We start from the raw sequence: 22,811 nt of genomic DNA on the forward strand, positions 1-22,811 counted from the left end.
TTAAATATTTACTTACCCTCCTCCAACAATAAACTTCACCCAAATGAATTCTAATGCAAATGAACTGTAACTGAGTTCAATGTGCCCCAAATTAAGACAATACAAAATTTCAAAAAGCAAACCAAAATCAACCAACTGAACCAACTAAAGTAAACCGGGTAAAGCTCTTCTATGCTAAAGACCATTTTTTTTTACCCCAAAATTCTTCAAAAAATAATTAGTCTTTGCTAAATCAGTTAAAATATAAAAGTACTCAAACCATACTCTGCACAGATACTGGCAGCAGTTTCAATCTCACAAAGTGCAAGTGAACACACCATGTTACTTCTGATGTTCTTCATAGGTTTCCTGATTTTTTATCTAATGTATCTAATGTATGAACATCTTCTAGTTGTGCTGTGATCTGAAGTACATAATCCATAAGCAGTCTTCTTAAATTTCTATAAAGGCATGTATTACACAAGTTTTTAAAAGTAAACTTTGTAAGTATATAGTTGCTAGAAAAATATCTAAGCTAAATTTAGTTGGAGGGCCCTAGTGACTATAAAAATTAGATACTGACCTATTTTCACTACAATTATAGTACAAGCAAAATACTAAAAAGACTTAATGGCATAGAACTATTTAGTTTTTAAAGTTTTTAAGAATGCTTTAGCATTTACAATCTCAATTTGCCTCATCTGTTAACTAATTCAGATTTATCAGTTTCGGATAACTTGTCTTACTAGTTTTGGATAACCTGTCTTATTCAAGCTATCCAAAACTGAAGAGGATTCAATTCCTAGTTTGCTACTTCTTTTAAATCCCTGCATAGTTGAGGATTTGGACTCAGACTAACCCAGAAAACAATAACTGACTTCCTGATCCAATCTAACCTTTTTTCTCTCGCTTAAAACTAATAAACAAAACCCCTCACATAGAGCATTTACAAATGTTTGCTGGTAACCTTATATACTTAAGTTGAAAGAAAGGAAAAATATAACTTATTAAACATTTAAGATGGTAAAACGTTCATTTATATACAAATACATGGGGATTCTAAATATTTTACATATATGAAATGTCCCTGCTGAAAAAAATGACCAAAAGCATTTGCCTCTAACAGACTTCTATTGATATAATCTAACATTTTTCAAAATAGTCACTGAGTTCATGAATTGTGACATGAGATGCTTTTTGTGTAGGGAGATAGATGCTGAGGAAAGTAAGAAAAAAACCTTTTCAAATGAAAGTTCTATTTAATAGCTTAAAAAATGTGTAACCACCTACCTCCTATACTTGAATAGCCACACCCCAAATCACATGGCCCAAAATGAACTTCTCAACTCCTGCCACTTCTTAGTTTCATATCTCAGGAAACAGATCTATCCTTAGTCATAAGCTCAAAGAATCCTCTATTTCCCTTATTGCAGCACTTACCTGGTGAATTATCTCTCACTATAAATTTTAAGATCCAGGAGGAGGAAAGAGATCATGTCTTTTTTGTTCATATTTAGCACATGACACTTGACGAATACATGAGACAAATGAGTAACAGCCATTATACCCTGGCTTCTCCCTTGTCAACACTGATTATCGTCTATCCAGGAAAAGGTATTTTCAGAGAAGCTGGCCTAACAAACTGTATCCTATCATTTTCCATCTACAGAACACATGGTTGTCTTTTATCCCTACAAAAATAGCATAATGGATTTCTAAAAAGAAAATATTGGACCCTAAAAGAAATCCATGGCTTAATCAAAACTTGATTTTCAGACTACTGCTCATCAATGACTTTAAAAAGTTTATCAACATCATTAGAGACACACTCCTATTATTGAAAAATGCCACATAACGAAGGGAACACAAGAGAAAAAACGTAGTTATGACACATTTTCTTTCCCTGAGCTATTTATTTATTCATCTGCTCATTCATTCAACATTCTTTGATGGATTTTTTCTAAAGTTTTCTCTACACAAGAAGCCAAGTATAAAGTAATTCAGACACAAACAAATTTCTTGGAGCTGGGAAATCCACTTTCAATGTATTCTAGCCAAAAATATCTCTAACTTAATCTTGGAGTTTTACTACATAAAACAAGTAATACTATTTACACTTACAGAGCTACTTATTTTACTGACTGTAGCAAACCAAAAAAGATCACACTAGATGGCTGACTAGCTGAAACACCTGCTTACTGTATCAAGCAGCATTTATGCAGAAAGAGAAAATGAAGATGGCAGATATGGACTAACAGGGTAAGCTGTGGGTTGGTCACAAAACAAAAGCTGCCACTTCTAAGATTGGCCCTTTGGCATCCAAAAGGGCCTTACAGGCTCTCAGAAAGGATAATACCCTACTGCTTCACAAAAAATGAAAATTTTATTTACTATCTACTTAACATTCTGAGGCATGATGGTATACTGCAAAGATGTTTTTCTACAGCCTGGTAAGTTACAAGATTCTGTTTGGAAAACGAAAACAAAAAAATATATAGCCATACCTTACCTTTTATCATTCACATTTTCATTTCTGAATTTTGGTAATAAAGGTAAGCATACTTCATCTTTATACACACAGTACCAAATTTGATGTGATCCTACCAGTCACGCTAAAGAAAAAGGTAGTACTAAGAATCCAAGACATTCAAAGTTGGTAATGAATTATATTCTTATTCTTTGAAACAGTACAATACACAATTATTAAATAACATATTCTTTAAAATAATTAAGCCACCTGAAGTATAATTAAAAAAAAGAATGTTTACTTACATCCCTGCCTGAGGTGGTCATATCATAGATGAATACAAAACACCAGCCTAAATTTAAAGTGAATTATACATGACCCATGCTTTCTCATAGTCTGTTATATTTCCAGCTCACATTCAATTTTCTGTCATGTGTTCATCAGAAAATGAACAGGGAGACTACAAAAATTTAACAGTCATATATTGATAATCTCTTTAAAATGAATGAAAAAAGACCTGTTTTTAAGAAATTTATTTTCAATAAACACTGAAGTTTCCATTTATAGTATAATCTCTATTGTAAACTCAGGTATCTTGTGTTTAAGACTATCTTAGACTCACTATTTCATCTGAATAAAGGATCAGTGAAATAATTTATATTAGTGGGTTACAAAGTAGTAAACATGAATAAATTTTAAGTCGTAAGAAAGAAGCGTGTATGGCTTGTAGAACTAATTGTATTACGGCCATATGACATACTTTTTAATATTAAAAAATGTGATAGCTCTTCTTGGGGAAAATTTTTAAAGGGAGGTAACATATGATAATATACTTTTCAAACTTAGTGTACATTGCCACCTCAAATCCCAACTCAATCACAAGATTCACTCTCTGGGTACAATGGAACAATAGTCATATCCTTCATGTACAAAGATTTTCTGACCCATCCCAATGGCCAAGAGACTTACTTTCAGCAGTAGCAATGAAACTGCATGGATCAACCAATTATTTTTGAAAAGTCCAAGGACATGTATTAGGCTTCTGTTACTAGCTCTGAAACTCTTGGCAAATAACTGCTCTGTTTCAATTTCCTCATCTGCTAAGATATAGGTAGTAACAGCATCTAGCTCATAGGGCTGCTGTGAAGATTTAATGAGATAATAATTGAAAATTTATTATAAAAGTCCCTGGCACATAAGTGCTCAATAATGACAGTTATCATTGTTAGTTGCCAATGTCAAGGTTAGGAAAACATAAGAGGCACACAAAGAATCAAGAGGTCTCATTAGCACTGTTCTCCAACAAATGGATCTAAGCAGGCACTGACTGAGTATATGAAATTATCCATTTAAAAAGCCAATAAATTTTACTATGTATTTTCTTTATTTTTTCTTTTTTTGAGATGGTGTCTTGCTCTGTTGCCAGGCTAGAATGCAGTGATGCGATCTCAGCTCACTGCAACCTGTGCCTCCCGGGTTCAAGCAATTCCCCTGCCTCAGCCTCCTGGGTAGCTAGGACTACAGGCACATGGCCACCATGCCCGCGCCACCACGCCAGGATGGTCTCGATTTCCTGACCTTGTGATTCACCTGCCTTGGCCTCGCAAAGTGCTGGGATTACAGGCGTGAGCCACCACACCCGGCTTGTATTTTCCAAACACTGAAAATAGTCTAGCATTTTGATAAGCTTGAAAGTCTAGTTTAGAGGTTTATTTGAACACAGAGTATGCATATTATTAGATACTTGTTGGGTTCAAATTAAGTCAGCTGATAGTTATCTCTCTTTAACACATCATCTAATTCCTGTGATTCCAAAATTCCTCTCTGGTTAAAAGGACACAAAGTTCATGATAATATTTGCAAATGTAAAATACTCTGAAAAGAGATATGTGATTATAAATGTCCTGTTAACCCTCAAAGCCAAAATGCAGAAAGTTAAAATGATGCCTGCAGGTCCAGAATCAGTCACCCTAGTCTTCTACATCAATATAAGAACACTGCCACACTTCAGATTCGTATTATCTTCACACTTAAATATCCAGGTTCGGAAAAAACAACATACAGGAAGCGAGTCAGAAACGTCTGCTACAATAAAGCTTGTAACTACCCTACCTCCTCCTACAACAATCACTTCCACTCCAGGTAGATTTTGCTTAATATTTACCAAATATATGAATGTCTACTATCCATAAAGCACTGTGATAGCCGCTAGCCTTTGGGTAAGGTAAAAATTTATTTTTCCCTTTAGAATTAACTAAATGCAATTATAATTTAAACACAAATACCTAAAGGTAAAACATATGACAGAAATAATACACAGACATTGCTTTAAGTACAGAGAAAGGAGAGATTAAACACTCTGGGGGTCAGAGACGACTTTGTGGAAGAAGAAATACTAGAAATGAGCTTTGCTTAAAGAGAAAACCAAAGCTGGAGAAAGAAAGAAAAGAATTCCAGACTGCACATTAGTAACAACAAAGATCCATGGAGAGAAAAGAGTGTGTTCCAGAGATAGCAAGTGTATTAGTTTGGTTAAAACAGATTAGTCTTGAGGTCCAATCATGGAAAGTGTCAAAAGCCAAACCAAAAATTCTGAACTTTATTCCAGAGGTAAAAGGGAGTCATTGAAGTATACTGAGAGAAACAATATAATGAAAAACCATATTTTAGAAAGAATGTTGATGGTTAATAGAATGGGGGAGGAGATGCAGTACAAGATGGTAGCAGGAAAGAGACCAGCTGGAATGCTAATATCTTGGTTTGGGTCTGCAGTAGTAAGACCTGCACTATTCCAAGACAATTTTTCAAACTTAACCTAGGACTCACATATAAAGTCTTAATGCCTTTTATAAAGACTCCATTTTTAAAAAATGGTAATAAATGAGTTAATCAGAATGATTTAGTTTCCTTACTCTCTTGCATCCTTTCCTGTAGCAATGGTATCTTCCTGCTCATTTCGCACCATAAACTGTAACTCCTCTTCAAGATACCAATCCTTGTCCTTCCTTACTGACTGATCATTCTAGGCTGAACATTCACCTTTGCTTTATTACTGTTACTCTTTATCCGCAATTTAACCATCTATTCCCACCTAATCATTAACTCCAAACCCTTGACGTCCTGCCAGCTTTGCAGAGCCAAATAAAGCTACTCATACTCAACCTTCTCTTTCTTCTATTACCTCTTAACTTTTAGTCCATTCAAATGCAAGTGCTCTAAATTCCCAGAGTTTACAATGTCTTCTAAATTTTCTACTCAATCTCTAGTTTGGCTTCCAGGCTCACTGCAAAAGCTATACTGAAAGACAACCCTCTCATACTAAGCAAGTCTCTATACTCCTAAGTATCTCAAGATTTCATATACTCAATAATAACAGCTACCATTTATTTGGCACTTTCTTCATAGTAGAAAATATCTCAAGTGATTTATATAATTATTTTTTAAATCTTTAGGATAACCTTACGACACAAGTATTTCCATTTGACATAAAAAATAAACAAACAAACAAAAACAGGTTTAAAGAAATCAAGTAGCTTACCCAGGAACACCTGGCTAGGAAGTAGGAGAACAGGGACTCAATCTCTGTCCTAACTTTCAAAGGTTAGTTTTATCACCATGTCCACCATGGGGCCCTTCAATGTGGCTCTACTGATTATATCTGTTCAGAAACATTTCCCTAGATCCTTCATTAAGGATATCAACCACTGGAGAATTAACATGGATTCCATTCCTTAATCTAAACAATGGTAGCTGAAGACATAAAATGTTCAGCTTTGTTAACTTCTGAAACTTTGGGAGTGAGAAAATGAACTTAATTTCTTAAATCTTTTCTGAATGTTTTAGAAGAAAACACTAAAGTCTTGCACTGGAAGACTTTACATAAACTTACATGGACTTGCTTAACTCTAGGAATCTATGAATCGTAAGTGTTAATGTTTAGCTTTTGAAATTTTGGTTCCTGGTAATAAGGAGGTTCATCTAATTGTGAAAAATCCACTCAGTAATATCTTGAAAAATACTTTTATATCTACCCAGATCTGATCCTGGCATGTTGTTTAGGGTCTCTGACCCTGTATTTCCTTATTTAGAAAATGAAGATAACATCATATATTTTAGAGGGTTATGGCAAAAAAATTAAAGCCTAACACAAATAAAAGACCAAGAAAGTATGGCTCTCATTACTTTCTTCTGTATCTAAAGGCAGTTTAGTCTCAAAAGATTTTAATTTTAAATCTTATCAGCCACAAAAACTAATAGTGTTTAATCCAGATTTTAAATATGGATACTACATACACTTGGTCAATGGATTCCAAATGAACATATTAAGAATTATAAAAACTAAAGATCCCTCTTTTATCACACATTTACTCAAGGAAAGCTTAAAACAAAACATCTCTAATATTATAAAAACAGTATCAGAGTCTAGTTTATTGATACACATTAAAAGCCTGTACCTTTCCTCAGTTTCTTAAAAAATTATAAAGTCTATTACATTTCAGACAAAGGTATACAGAAACTTGCCTCTCTCAATTGTTTACTTTCTCTAGCTCTGACCTGCCACAGCAAAAGAAAAGCCAGGTTACGAGATTATCTAGGTAGTACATGGATAGCTAGGACATTCAAAGGTCAAAATCATCAAAGAATATATTCTGGAGACTCAGAATGAAGCATAAAATCGTTATGTAATATGGAGAACATAAGACATTAGAAAGAGTGAAGAGTAAAGAATATAATCTTTTGATTTTGATATAGGTTAACCCAAGTTTATTTCATATATGAATGGCTAATAATCCCGGGTCAGTTAATTTATGTATCTTGGCTAATAGCAAAATAATAAACACAACTTAATTTTAAAATTTGTTATTTGAGATGAAGACAGGACACATTGTGACATAAAATTACTACCCAACATAGAAGACGACACAACTCTTACCCAGTTGCCTCCCCATACCTTCTCCCCTTCTCCAAGGTTTATATATTTCACAGGGCCATGCCTTGTTTTATCTTCTTGCTTAACTCTTACAAAACCCTGCCAGGGTCAATTTTCTTACATGACTGTCTCTTTCTCCTGATTTGATTAAGGATGGAAAGTATTCAAGAGTATACTGACTCAGAGTCAGGTGCCCAGGCAAGAGTTAGATAACCATTTGAGAGGATCATCAAAATACCACCTTGTTACATTATTTCTACATGACCACAGATTTACATCTTAAAAAATTAATCCAGTTCTCACGGGCATTTCAGAGATAACAAGTTCCTTGTGGATATATGCCACTCTTTGATTAAAAATCACAAATAAGCACACACACAATTAAAGCAAAATCAGCTGTACATTCTAGTAGCTATTAGAGTAAACAAATGGCCTAGGTATAATCTGAACAAACTCAAAGACTATAGGTATTTAGTAACTGCTTAGCAATATTTACCACATGACAAAATGATGTTGCCATAGATGTCTTTCAAAAACAAATGAGGTATTACAGAATTTTCAAAGGTTTAACAAGATAAGACCCAGCTTGAAGTGACAGAAAAAACCTTCATAATGTGTTTTTATAATGTCCTTCACATCAGACTACCAAGGGTCCTGTGCTTGTTCAAACCTGTAGTCTCAACCACCCTTTGTCTCCCATGAAATCTCCATCCTCCTCCCTCAAGAGTTTCTCTACACATCCCAATCCCAAAAGAAAAATCAAGAATAGCTTACAAGAATACAAGAATAGCTTTTCTAAACAACCATCACCAACTTAGAATTTGTTAAATAAAACAGAACTGAGAAAGAAATCCAGCCTTAGAACACTGAAACATCTAAGTGCCTGACACATAACAGGTATTTATTTGGCAAAGGTATGTTGACTAGTCACACAATATTGATAAGAAAATTTAAAAATGTAATAACTGGACAGTACATGTGATAATCTAATCTGCCCAACTGGCTTTACTGATTTGAAAGCTGAAACTCAAAAGGTTAAAGGACTTGTCCATGGACACAGATATTTTGGAGCATAGCCATGACTAAACAATCCTTGTCTCCTACTGCACTGTTCCCTTCAACAGGTCATATACCTCAGTCCTTCATGTAAAAATATACAATATGTACACAAAATACATAAAAAGATACAAACAAAATAAAAAGTAATTTGATAACTATTATTTCTCAAATATAATCGAGGTAGCTAACTTCAAACATTATCAGTTTTAATATACCTTTCCCATAATGTAATTACTTCACTGATCTAAAAATGTTTTATGATATCAAATTAAAATGTCTTAAGCAACTGCCATGTGGTGCAGGAAGTTCATTATAGTTTCAATAATGTGGTACTGCTGTAAACTTCCAGGTTAAAAGTAATCATCCTTACATGATTGAAAGTTTAATCAGATACATGTAAGTTACACATAACAAGAACAAAACTGTAACACTTGGAAATGTTACTTTGTGCTTCAAATTATTTATTGGTAAAGAAAGCATTAAGTCAATAAAAGTAACATCTAAGAACAGAAAATCTCCTTATTTTCAATTTTCTCATTTGTAAAATAAGGAGTTACAGAAATACAATCTTTGGAAAAGGCCCAATATGTAGCAAGATAAAAGTATAAAAGTGAAGTATTCAAAGAGAGTTGGGGACCAAGCTCTGCTAAATTCCTGAGTGCTCTGGAACCCTAAGTCTCAGCAGAGTGATGTTTCAATAAATCCCTCCATTTTTCGGAGCGAAACACACTTAGTAAAGTGGTTGTGTTTAAAACCCCAACGTGCAAGTTTGAAAAGGCTGTTTTACACAACAATGTTTAAAAATTTCTAATTTCTCTCAATAATGTCAAAATCACTTCCTTTGAGAAAATGATACCTATCTCTCACACTCTTCCAACCACTTCTTGAAACACATTCAGCTCATTATTCCAATTAGCAGGAAACTCGGGGTGAGGCGGGGGTAGCACACAGATCCCATGGCTTGGACAACTGAAGCATGACCTTTGTGGATTTGTAAGCACCATGTAGTGTTTGAGGAGAGAGAAGAAAAATACCTCCGGTGATGAAATTTTCAAAACGTATCTAAAACTGCAGTTGGTAGAAAGCTCTCCACAGCCAGCTGTCTTTCAAGAAAAGGATCCAAGTTTAATTAAAATCCACAAGCAGAACAGAACCATACCTCAACCAAGCTCTAACATCAAGAAGTTTTACCCAATTTACGTAGTTAAAAGGATGAGAAATCCGAATTTGCTTCAATGGATTTGTTCGATGCCTTAATAATGAATGAACTGGAGGCATCACTCACTGACTTGAGTTCTGAAGGAGCTTCTGAGCCCTGCTCCCTGTTAAACCCTTAAGCAATTTCTACAGAATTAGGTTTTTCGAGGCTAAGCCCGATTCAAAAGAAATCTCCCCGCCTCCCTCCCAGGGGCCAAAGCCCAGGACAGAAGGGGCGGCGCGCCCGGGAGGGTAGGGGCGGGAGGACGCCCCCTCCCCGCTCGGGAAAAGTTCCGCAGGCCGCTCTCCGGCCAGGCCGGCCCGCGGCCCTCGCCCGCTCCGCCGCCACAAACACCCCTCCCGGCCGCGGACGGCCAGGGGGTCGCGCCCCCTCCCTGCGCCGCCGCCACAAACACCCCGCCCCCGCCTCACCGCCACCGCCCTCGCCGAGCGTTAACCCCTCGCCGCCCGCCGCCCGGCTCGGGGGAGGAGGCCAGCCAGGGGGTGGAGTTGTCGCGTCTCCTCCCGGGAGCGCCCGGGCAGACGCCCGGCTTGTTTACAGGCCCCAGGCCTGCCCGCCGCCGCCGCTGCGCAGGCCCGCACCGCCCGCCCGCCGTCGGCCCAAGCGCCGCACTTACCCGGAGCAGCCGCAGGCGGGCAGGTCCCTGGTCGGCCGAGGCGGCGGCGGCGGCAGCCGGGGAGGGGGTCACCGCGGCGGCGGCGGCGGCAGCCGGGGAGGGGGTCACCGCAGCAGCGGCGGGCCAGGTCAGGCCGGGGAGGGGGCGGAGGAGGGGAGGAGCCGGGTTGCGTCCGGGCCCCCGGCTCTCGGCGCCCTCGCGGCTCAGATCATCCGGGCGTTGGAGAGGGAGGCAGAGAGCGGGTCCCGTAGGAGAAGGAGGAAGAGCCGAGGACTCATCGCTTTCGCGCCTCACCTGTCTAGCGTCCCCCCACCCCCCCCTCCCCAACCACCCGTTCCGGAGCAGCAGCCGCCTGAGAACCCGAAGCTGCGGGCCGGACCGGCGCCCAGACCACTGCTCTCTAGCTCCCGCGCGCGCTCCCGTCCCTAGCGCCGCCGCCGCCGCCGCCTCTAGCGCGGCCCCGCGCAGGCGCGCTCACGACCGCGTCGCCCCTCCCCCACCCCTCTGCTCGCCCCGCCCCGCTGGCTCCGCCGCCGCTACAGCTGCGGCGCGGCGAGCCGCTACAGAGACCCGGATGTCGTTGGGCAGGAACTGCGGCGAAGGCTGGCGGGCGGGGGAGGGGCCGCCACAAATGACGTCACTGCCCTACCCAGCCTCTTTCTCCGCTGCTGCCGCCGCTGTCGCCTTGCGGCCCGGAACACCAGGCTGAAGCCGAAGGGAGCGTCCGGATCCCGGATAGCAGCGAAGACTCGGGCCTTCACGTTCTGGCGCCAGGGACTGGACAGAATGTGCGACAATTCGGTGCCCAGTAGATGGACAGCCCCTCCATGCCTGGCCCTTGGCCAAGTAGGGACTTGGATGCTACCCCTACGGCGTCCGCGCCGCGAGCCTTCTACTGCCTGCAGATACAAACCCCACTCCCTGCGAAGATGGTGCACACGCAGCCCCGATCACAGAGCCGGAGCTGTCCACCCTTCTTGGGCGCCGTCGCGGTCTGGCCGCTGCCCTTCGAACCCATGATGGATCCCAGGCAGCTGCCGGACCCCCCTACCCCAGAGTCCCACGCCTCCAGAGCCTTCCTCTCCCAGTGACCCCAGGAAGCCCAAGCAGGTGCCACGACCACACACCTCGCGTCCCGAAGGGCAGAGACACGCACACTACCACCGCCCACCCACGTGCGAGTGCAACTGATTCACGCACGGGGCACATGCTCTTTCTGGCAGGTTTTCCCTCTGTAGCTCAGGGGATTCCACATTGTATTTATTTGCACATGTTAGATAATCATGTGATTCTGTCCCAGGGGACCTCCAACGACCTCCAATGAGGTAGGTGAAGAACATAGGATTTTTCAAAATCAAGAGAATAATCAGAAACATAACAGCTGCTTCTATTAAGAGGTAGAGATGAGCTAAAGTTAATAGAAACTGCACGTGCCGGCTGCCAAAATCCAGTTCAGCTAGCTAGAAAACCCGACCCACGCTGCTTGCAGACGCCGGGTATAGAATGACAAACCCTAGGCAGCCAATGAATCGCAGCCTAGGAGCAGTACATCACCAGCATGGGTTCCCATTGGCTGGGGTGCCCTTCCCTCTCGTCAGCGGCTTAACCAGTTCACAAATTTAACCTACACATTCACAAGCAAAGAAGTTATAAGAAAAGTCCGTATTTTAAAAAGATGTTCTGATGCACACACAAAACAAAGACTTCACTGTAGAAGGCAGGTTCTTCTACTGGCCAAATTGAGTTCTGGCCAGTAAAAAAGGTAAATTTATGTTGAAGGCCTCTCTGTTTTACTTGAGGAACTTACTACAGCAATTTGCACCCTACTACTTTCTATCTCCTAAACCATTTTGTTGCCCCAACTCTTAGATCAAAAGCAAACTATTCATTCTTTCTGGCATTCAGCAAGCATTTAGCTGCTTTTAAAGTTGTAAAAAGCCATCTCCAATTTTCTCAACATGACTTTGGGGAAGGTTCTGTTTCCTTCACTTTTAGACCTAGAACCTAACAACAGGATCAAATATATAATCGCCAGTCACTGGCAAACCAAATCTTCAAGGAACGCAAAAATTAGTATCTTTGGGGTTAGAATTTCTTAGAAGAAGATGAACATGGATCATTTCCAGATATACAAAATAAAAATAAAATTCACTATGCATTTGGTCTCAGTATCATCTGAGGATACATTTCCTAATTCTCCACATACCTCCCCACCGCCCCCCCCAAAAAAAGAAATTAGATCAAAGATCTTTGAAACGCTACCTTCTTGGAATCCTTAATAGTCCAGACAAGTAACAGCATGAGTAGCGTGCTGGTGGACTCATTAACATTCTGAACTACAAAAGCTCATGTGGCAACCATTTGGAGCACTCTTAAAAGACAAATTTTCTTATTTGTAAGCAGAAGCTGGGTCACTAGTGACAGTAGTGGACCGTAGAAAACTTGAAAAGCCTGCCTATCTTTCTGCTTCCTTCCTTTAGGCTTCCACACCTTTCTTCTCTCTGTTCTGCACTTGGAGAATCTGGGTCAATTGTAGCAGAAGAGGGAGAGAAATAGAAAATATGAACAGAAAGAGATTTGTAAGGAGTCTACACAGTGTACAGTCTGCCGATGAAGCGGCACCTTCCTACTACTTTTTATTTCTGAATACAGCTTGCTGGGACATTTTGGTATGAACTGGGAAACTCATGGGCAACAAGATTAACATTTTAAAATTTGAAACAAAGATATGAATATTGTCTGATTATCTATGTTTAATATCATCATATCCCCTTTTATTAAACCTTATGCTAAGGTCGGGGGACTAATAGAAGGGAAAAAGAACATTGAAAAAACAGGATTGAAAGTTCTCTTCTGAACTGTAAGACTTTGCCAGGCCTCCTACACATATTTGGGATGTTCATAGTAAGATTTTAGTGGGAATATATTGCCATGATGATAATATTTTAGTAATTTTTATAGGTATATTATAAAATTATCCTTCTCTGCTTTGGAAATCTGTTTTATTTCAATTAACAAAGAAAAATATTATCTACAAGACTGGCTTTAAAGTCCTGAATTTAGCGTGTGTTGATAGCCTAATAATTGGGATGCTTGGGGTGAGGACAGGGGTTGTAGTGTGGAGTCTAAAGTTCAATCTGGTCAGCAATACTTTCTTTCCCTTTTCTCCATAATTGTGACTTAAAAAAAAAAAAAAAAAAAAAGGTTTACATTCCTGCTCCCAAATTACTCTCCAGGAGAGTCACCCTTGAGGCAGACTTACCTGGACCTCTCAAAATATATTTCAGTAATGTGAGTGACTCCCTCAGGAGGCTAGTATTTGAGAATACCCCTCACTATCCTTTTACACTGAAGCCAGTCACTACTTGAGAGTTAGAAAGCCAACCAGAATATAGGTTCAACAATTCCTTCCTCCCTCACTACCTGTTTTGTATTTTTTTCTCTCACACATCCTCTTCATTTGGTTTCTTCTTTTCTCATTTCTCCTTCTCTCTCTTCTCTTTTTCTTCTCTTCTCTTTTTGCCTTCTTCGTCCTTCTCTTCCCCATTCTTGTCTTCTCTCTTTTCATTAGCTTAGTACAAATTGTAGCTTCTGCTACCCATTTTGTCCCAGAGCAGAACATGCAAGCAGACAGTGCCCCAAATGAATTTCATTCAGGGAGAGGGTGTACCCCCTACCTCGGCCCTCCTTCCTCCCTCCCCTACATCATAATATGTTATGAGAAACTTAGCTGCGTAGAGGACTGTTACAGAATGAAAAGGATTAGAGAATCCTGTCCTGTGTGACATCACTGGGGCAGCCCCGTTAGGGCGGGGCAGAGGGGAGCAGCCACCAGTCTTAGGCTACCACTGTGGCTCTTCCTGGGGCCTGAGAGAAACCTGGGCAACTGTGAACACCACAGGCCAAGCCTTGGATAGTCTTTAGGGTAGGCTTTTACTTCCAGATAGCCGTATATGGCCACAGCCTTACAATACTAGCGTGGATCTTGTCAGATAAGTTCATCTGTTCATCAGACAGCTATTATGCACCAAGCACTATGTGGGACACTGGAGGTAGATAATGACATCAATGGGCAAGACCTGCCCACAAAGAGCCGCCATAATAATAAGAGGCATAGACAAATAAGTCAACAGATAGGCAGGAAATTACATACTGTGATCCACGCTGTGAAGAAAATAAATAAGGAAACAGATTGGGGAGATGACTTGAGACAGGTGTTCAGTGCAAACCTTTCTAAGAAGGCAGCATTTGATCTAAAGGATGAGAAGGAGTCAGCTTCCTAATCAGGGGAGAACTTTCCAGGTAGAGGGGTCAGCATGGGCAAAGGGTCTGATGTGGAAAAGAGCTTGGCAGAGAAGAGTTTTCTATAGCCCAAAGACAGGTTCAGCAAACTCAAGGCAAATAGTTTATAGTTATTTAAGTTTCGAGAGTGTTTCAATGTGGACATTAGGGATATTTAATTTATAATCAGGAAACCACATTTTATGGAGGGGTATAATCCATAGCAAATAACTTGGTGAGTTGATCTGGTACAAAAAGCAAAGCAACTTTTAAAAAAATAAAAATTAAAAATAGTCTGGGTGCAGTGGCTCACACCTGTAATCCCAGGACTTTGGGAGGCCAAAGCAAGTGGATCACTTGAGGCCAGGAGTTCAAGACCAGCCTGGCCAACATGGGGAACCCCCGTCTCTACTGAAAATACAAAATTAGCCAGGCCTGGTGGTGCACACCTGTAATCCCAGCTATTTGGGAGGCTGAGGCAGGAGAATCACAGGCAGGAGAATCGCTGGAACTTGGGAGGTGGAGGTTGCAGTGGGCTGAGATCACACCCCTGGACCCTGGACCCCAGGCTGGGTGACAGAAAAAAAAGCACCTTTATTCAACTATTGAAATTGAGAAGCGCCGGGCGCGGTGGCTCAAGCCTGTAATCCCAGCACTTTGGGAGGCCGAGACGGGCGGATCACGAGGTCAGGAGATGGAGACCATCCTGGCTAACACGGTGAAACCCCGTCTCTACTAAAAAAATATATATTAAAAAAAAAAAAAAAGAAATTGAGAAGCATTCCATAACCCCAGGGAAGACCCGTCAGACAATCCAGCAGCAGCTAGAAAAGAGTGAATTATAAGCTTCAAATAAAGAGTTTTCCTCGCAACATAGGTAGCTGTTTGTATTAAGTAAAGACTGGCACAAATTTGAGTGGGCTTCTTCAGAACAATTCTTCTGGGTGTTTTCTGTCTATTCTGGGCATTACAGAAGATGTCAATCTAAATCATACCTTTGAAAGTAGCCACACACTGCATCCTTAACAATGGTGGCCTGGTTGAAAACAGTGATGAAATGGTCATCATAATAAAGCCTTTTATCTGTACCTGACTCTGCAGTTTACAAAGCACTATCATACAGACTAACCAGTTTAATCCTCTCAAAAACCCTTGCAGGTAGACAAGGCAAGGACTCTTAATCTCCTCCTTTACAGAAGAGAAAACAGGTCACAGAAATTCATGACAGGTACCCAGGTTTGTCCCCTGTATGATACTGAGCATCATCACTTTTACATGCTGGTAGTAAAGGCAGCAGGAGTGGAAAGAGTGCTGAACTTAGTTCCGGTCAGTGGTATGGAGAGCTGGTCTGTACTGGCTCATGACAGCAGATTATTAAATTTTTCAGGAATTTTTCCTGCTGTTTGTTAAATACTCTTTATTAAAAATTAAATGATATAGGCTGGGTGCAGTGGCTCATGCCTATAATCCCAGCATTTTGGGAGGCTGAGGTGGGCAGATCACCTGAGGTCTGGAGTTTGAGATCAGCCTGGCCAACATGGTGAAACCCCATCTCTACTAAAAATACAAAAATTAGCCAGGCGTGGTGGCAGGAGCCTGTAATCCCAGCTACTTGGTAGGCTGAGGCAGGATAATTGCTTGAACCCAGGAGGCAGAGGTTGCAGTGAGCTGAGATTGTGCCATCACACTCCAGCCTGGGCGACAGAGTGAGACCCTGTCTCAAAAATAAATAAATAAATAAAAATAAAAGTAGAAATAAAAATTAAATTATATAAACTTCCAATGAAATAAATTTTAAACAAAGGTAGTATGTGATAAAAACATCACTTCCAAATTATGTTAATACATTTTACTATTGTCTTTGTTCTTTAGGCAATTTACATGCATTGTGTCTGCATGGTAGAAATTCCCTATAATATGTGATTGTACATCTCTTCCCAATACCACATTTAGTGAATTTCTTTGGGTAGCTTGATCAGCAGACACCACAGATGAGGGCTTCACTTATTGCTTTGTTGGTTGTGGGCTAGACCAGGGGTGTCCAACTTTTGCTTCCCTTGGCCATATTGGCAGAAGAAAAGTAGTCCTGGGCCACACATAGGATACACTAACATTAATGATACCTGGTGAGCTAATACAAAACAAAACGAAACAAAATCACACACACACACAAAATCTCATAATGTTTTAAGAAAATTTACGAATTTGTGTTGGGTTGCATTCAAAGCCATCCTGGACTGTATGCGGCCCACAGTCCCAGAGTTGGACAAGCTTGGTCTAGGCTTAAGTGACAGAGAAAATGTTTTATGAAGATTAAATGTTAAAGACATGTTGTGTCTGTAACTGTTACATTGTGAATAGCACAAAAACATTCAATTTAGCACTGAAGTCACTCACATCATTGACTAATAAGCTCTAACATACATATTTGTTATTTTATTTTTATCTTAAATGAAAATATTAACCAATAGCCGTGTTGGAACTACATTTGGAAGGTGGTTGTTAAACATTTCCCAGCACACAACTGGATCTACATCTGCTGTGTCAATTGAACCACTCACTGGTTCTGTGACCTCAGGCAAGTCATTTAAATTATTAGCCTTGGTTTTATCCTCCACGAAATACTTCCTCCTAAACTGTGTTGTGAAAATTAGAATAGATGAGGCACCCTTGGAAAGATGACTGACGCGGTTGGTTGCCCCACCACTTCCTACTACTTGGCAGAGCCTCCTCGTTTGCAGATCCTTCTCACACTACAGCCTGGATATGGATGCATGCCCTCTCACCCTGCTTTGTAGCTTAGAGCAGAGCATACCAATCTATGTGCCAGCATACCCTGGTATATCTCAGATGGGTCATAGATGTGATAAGGTATTGATCCCTTAAGCCCTTGGGACATTCAAGTGAGGCTGAGCTGCTAAAGCCATGGGATGGTATGAATGGCCACAAGCAGCATTACCCAGGTACCCCTCTGTGTCACAAAAACTTTATCTTTCTATTTGTGTCATGGTGTAAAAAAACTGAGAAGCACTGCCTGTGGACATAGAGAGGTAGCCCAATTCTGGATAAAAGGACTTGAGAAGTCTTGAGGGGATAGAGGGGTTTTCTTCCCTGATAAGAAGAATCACAGGAGAGAAAATGCCTTCCTCAGCCATGTGTTGTTACTTCTCTATGTAAGCCTGGAATTTCAGAGTTATCTTGCAAAGAACCAAGGTAATGTAGAGAAAAGAATTGATAGCAAGTGGCTGGGTCTTTCACATTGTAAAGCCATTGAGCCATCACTGCAATTGCCCACCTTGGGAATTTATTTTTAAGAGTGGTAATAAATGCTCCTCATTGTTTAAACTACTTTGATTTTTGTATTTGGTTATTCATAATTAAAAACACCCAAATACAATAGAAGAACTGGTACATCCCTGACACCTAATGAGTGCTCAGTGTGGTTAGTTAATCACCAAATTAGATCTTTTGCCTTTAGAAAAGCTGCCATGGTCAAATGTGTGTTGATCTTATTTTTCTTAAATATTTAAAAAATGTGTTCAGTAACTAGATTAACTTTTAATATTTATCTTGATTCTCTTCTAAATGTGTTTTTACTGTATAATAAAAGCAATAATTGAACAATGACATCATTTTAAGCCTAAGAGCAACTAGATACAAAGATGTTGATATGCATTTTCTCTTCTTGAAGGATCTAGACAAACTGGAGCACCATTACATGGAAAAGGTTAAAGAATCAATGTTCTGCAGAATAGAACTGGAATCAACTCATGGGAATTGATCCAGAGAAGATCATTTTAGTTCAATATAAAAAGAGGGCCTAGAATGTGCCAAGCTCCATACAATGTCCCTCATGAGTGTTATTTAATTCTCACAACAACTTTGCAAAAAAGAAACTATTTTCCCCCCATTTTACAAAGGAGGAAGCTAAAGCTGTGAAAAAGAGCTATTTTGCAAGCCTAGGACCATCTGATTCCAAAATTCCCACTCTTTCTGTTGCAAATTCTGGCTAAGCTTTCCAGAGATGACTTGCTTTCCCCTTGAGGCCCTTTCAGTGCATTGTCCCATGGAAAACAAAAAGCCCAACAATGACATCTTTACCAAAGATGCCTTGGGGAGATGGGAGAAGAGTTATAATGCACATTACACAGCAAAATATTTCTTAAGCTCCATGTAAAATTGTTTTTTTCTTAGAGTTTTGCTTCCAGCAGTCACTTCCTCCATTCTCCTGCTCTCTTCACATAAAGAAAATTTCTATCCTGCCTTCTCCTAATACACTTTCCTGCTTTTTTTTTCGTGCACATTTCTTAAAAATCCCACAGAAGGCAAAAGCTAAGGCAATATCCATCCACACCTCCACCCCCACCGCATGTCGGTGGAGAGCATCAAGTCATCCTGCCACTGGTAGAAACACGGCAGAGGCCTCTTTGTAGAGAAGTGGCAGGTAGAATTCAGGTTAGCACCAGAATCTAAAAACTCCAGCTCCTTTGGTAGGTAGGGGCCAGGCTGGTAATATAAATGTTAGATCAGGCTGGGTCTGACACAATAGGGATCAGTAGAGCATACTTGTCACATTTGAAGGCATTCAGAAAAATAATAACCTTAAAACATTTTAAACATGTTGGAGTCAAAGAGGATACCGCTTGACCACTGCATGAATTTGAGTTCAAAGACCATCTCTCTTTTGCCTAGGCTGTGGGCTAGTTATTTAGCCTCTCTCAGACTTGATTTCCTCTTCTGGAACAGGGAATATCAACTACCCTGCAGTAATAAATGAGATCCTGTACACAATGCCCCTACCACATTGCCTGACCCAATAATGTGTACATAAATAAGAAAATGTTCATGCCCTTTGCCCACTTAAAATTTTTTTTTTTCTTGTAAATTTGTTTAAGTTCTTTGTAGACTCTGGAATAGAGCTGGAAGCTGTCATCCTCAGCACACTAACGCAGGAACAGAAAATCAAACACTGCATGTTCCCATTTATAAGTGGGAGCTGAACGATGAGAACACATGGACATATGAAGGGGAACAACACACTGGGGCCTGTGGGGTGCGGGGAGAACATCAAGAAGAACAGCTAATGGGTGCTGGGCTTAATACCTGGGCGATGGGTTGATCTGTACAGCAAACCACCATGGCCACACATTTACCTATGTAGCAAACCTGGACATCCTGCACATGTACCCTGGAACTTAAAAATAAAAGTTGACAGAAAGAAAACATAACTACTTTTAAGCACATAGTGTAATTTTTTTTTTTTTTTTTTTTAGACGGAGTCTCCTTCTGTCGCCAGGCTGGAGTGCAGTGGCGTGATCTCGGCTCACTGCAACCTCCGCCTCTCGGATTCAAGCGATTTTCCTGCCTCAGCCTCCCCAGTAGCTCGGATTATAGGTGCCCACCACCACTCCCCGGCTACGTTTTGTATTTTTTTAGTACAGACGGGGTTTCATGATGTTGGCCAGGATGGTCTCAATCTCCTGACCTCATAATCCGCTCGCCTTGGCCTCCCAAAATGCTGGGATTACAGACATGAGCCACTGCCCCCGGTCCATGTATTTTTAATAATACATTATAAATGATTTGACATTATCCATCCCATGTTTTATACAGGCTTAGTTATAGATTCACTCTAGAATTGCTGGTTATAGGGCAAAAACTCATTGTTTTCAAGACTTGTTTTAACTTCTACTCCTTCAGTTTTGTGAGTGGAATATGTACATATGACCTATAAGGGATCTAGGGAAGACAAGGATCCTCTGCTGGAAAGATCTGCCTCCCTTAGCATTGCTCGACCCCTTTTGTGTGAGTTTTCTCCTTCATGCCATCTGTACCAGAGGTGACCATTTGGTTCTGAATCCAAACTCTAGATTGTTCTTCCTATAGTGGTTCAAAAGAAAGACTGTAAGCCCTATTTCTATATTTTATACAGTATTTATAATTTTATGTTCTAGAACTTGAGTCACCATGTATTTTATTCGTTCAGTAGATGTTGAGCCTCTGGAATATGCCAGGCACAGCTGTAGATGCGGGAGACACTGTGGTGAAGAGGAGAGGCAGCTTTCATGGTATTTACCTGAGATCAACAGAAAGCAAACAAGGTCAATACAGAGAGGGATAAGTACTGTAAAGATTGCAAAGCAGAGTATGACATGGGTGGGCAGCGTGAGAGAGGGGCTGAAGGAGAGGTTACTTTAGATGCTCAGGGAAAGCCTATGAGAGGAGGTGGCAGCTGGGCAGACCTGAATGACAGGAAGAAGCCACCTTAGAGTATCTGGGGGAAGAATGTCCCAGGCAGAGGCCCTGTGGTGGAAGTGAGCTTGGCATGTCCAGGAAAGACAATTCTGAGATATCTGGGCATGCTGAGGAAAGGAGGGTACGATATAGGCAGGGTGCCTATAGGCCACAGTAAGGATTTTAAAAAACCTTATTCTAAGTGTGATGGAGGTTTTTATGCAAAGTAATGACATGATCCGATCTGTGCATTGCTCTTGCTGCACTGTAAAGAAGAGATTTTAGGAAAGCAAAAGTGGAGGCAGAAAAATCCTTTCATGTCAGTTTAATATATCCTTAAAGAGAAGGCAAAATTTGCTTTTAGCTTTAAATGACATAGAGAGATTACATTTTGGTGGTAGGAATGTGGTCTTTTACAGAGCTTTTGTTACTGGGGTTCATGTTTCCATTTTCTGGGAACTATTAACATATATGGATATTTTTGCCTGTAACTCAAGTAACCTTGGTTGGTAAATTTCGTAAAATGTTGCAAGAAGTATCTTGTGGGAAGGCCGGGTTAAGTGTAGGTAAAACAGAAGCTCACTTAAGTAGTTCAATTTCAGGTCAATACTTGTTACCCCCCAAAATATTCTCCAGGAACCACTCAGTACTCTCTCAACCACATCTAATATTCCATAAATTAATTTATGCCTTGTGCTATCCAGTAAAGATGATAGGTGCCTTTACCTAAGGCAGATATTTTCATCTTGATATAAAAGTCTTGAGATCCTTTGCAGGGACAAGTTTTCATAGCTGGGAAGCAAGCTGCCTTGACATGTATTGATGAGATGGGGTAAAATAAATTAAGAAAGGATTTAGTAAAGACCTCAATAATGCCAAAGATGAATTCAGCTTCTTACACACTGTGTTCAGATTTGTTGTTGCTCATGGACCTATGGAACAAATACATACACTTCATATGTTGAGTCTTTGTTGCTATTATATATTTTTTTTTTTGGGGGGGGATGGAATCTCACTGTTGTCAGCCCAGGCTGGAGTGCAATGGCACGATCTTGGCTCACTGCAGCCTCTACCTCCCAGGTTCCAGCAATTCTCCTGCCTCAGCCTCCCGAGTAGCTGAGATTATAGGCGCCCACCACCACACCCTGCTAATTTTTTTGTATTTTTAGTAGAGACGGGGTTTCGCCATGTAGGCCATGCTGGTCTCAAACTCCTGACCTCAGGTGATCCACCCGCCTCGGCCTCCCAAAGTAGTGGGATTACAGGCATGAGCCACTGCTCCCAGCCTAGATTTTCTTTATTTCATTTAATGGTCTTAGTCAGGGTTCTCTAGAGGGACAGAACTAATGGAACAGATATACACATAAAGGGGAGTTTATTAAGTATTAACTCACACTATCACAAGGTCCCACAATAGGCCATCTGCAGGCTGAGGAGCAAGGAGAGCCAGTATGAGTTTCAAAACTGAAGAACTTGGAGTCCGACGTTTGAGGGCAGAAAGCATCCAGCATGGGAGAAAGATGTAGGCTGGGAGGTTAGGTCAGTCTCTCTTTTCACATTTTTCTCCCTGCTTATATTCTAGCTGCGTCAGCAGCTGATTAGATGGTGCCCACCCAGATTAAGGGTAGGTCTGCCTTTCACAGCCCACTGACTCAAATGTTAATCTCCTTTGGCAACACTCTCACAGACACACCCAGCACGCCCAGGATCAATACTTTGTATCCTTCAATCCAATCAAGTTGACAGTATTAACCATCACAGTCTATATTGGTAGTCTTCAAAGTAAACCCAGAATAGCCCTTTGGAAAAGAGCTATAACTAATTTTATTTTTAATTTTATAACTAGTACATTTTAGCCACCCAATAAATATTTCATAATAAAAAGTATTATGGCCATTATATTACAGCTGCAGAATCTGTAGACTCTATATGAATGAACCAAAACAGCAACTTTCATAACACTGTCAAATTCAGCCTATGCATTAGATGGTGTAAATCATAAGCCACCAGAAAGAATAATCCATCA

The 22,811-nt window shown here is 40.6% G+C and overlaps 1 protein-coding gene and 1 long non-coding RNA gene across 4 annotated transcripts in view; one reads left to right on the forward strand and one right to left on the reverse strand.

The window, feature by feature from the left end:
* Positions 1-10,729, reverse strand: part of PPM1A (protein phosphatase, Mg2+/Mn2+ dependent 1A) — a 49,958-nt gene extending 39,229 nt beyond the window's left edge. The window contains exons 1-2 of one of the 3 annotated variants that reach the window (XM_023231782.3): positions 10,271-10,338; positions 9,470-9,534 (exon numbers count right to left, since the gene is read on the reverse strand). The gene's annotated coding sequence lies outside the window, so the exon portion shown is untranslated. Of the gene's footprint in view, positions 1-9,469; positions 9,535-10,270 lie in introns of all 3 variants that reach the window. The other 2 variants (XM_023231764.3, XM_023231772.2) reach the window with 2 other exon arrangements.
* A 3,217-nt stretch (positions 10,730-13,946) lies between these two features.
* LOC111555563 lies at positions 13,947-19,773 on the forward strand. Its single transcript, XR_002735565.2, has 2 exons — positions 13,947-14,195; positions 17,023-19,773. It is a non-coding gene; the product is annotated as an uncharacterized LOC111555563 (long non-coding RNA).
* Positions 19,774-22,811: the final 3,038 nt, after the last annotated feature.

Source organism: Piliocolobus tephrosceles, chromosome 6, assembly GCF_002776525.5.
Source record: "Piliocolobus tephrosceles isolate RC106 chromosome 6, ASM277652v3, whole genome shotgun sequence".
In the NCBI taxonomy this organism is placed as follows: Eukaryota; Metazoa; Chordata; class Mammalia; order Primates; family Cercopithecidae; genus Piliocolobus; species Piliocolobus tephrosceles.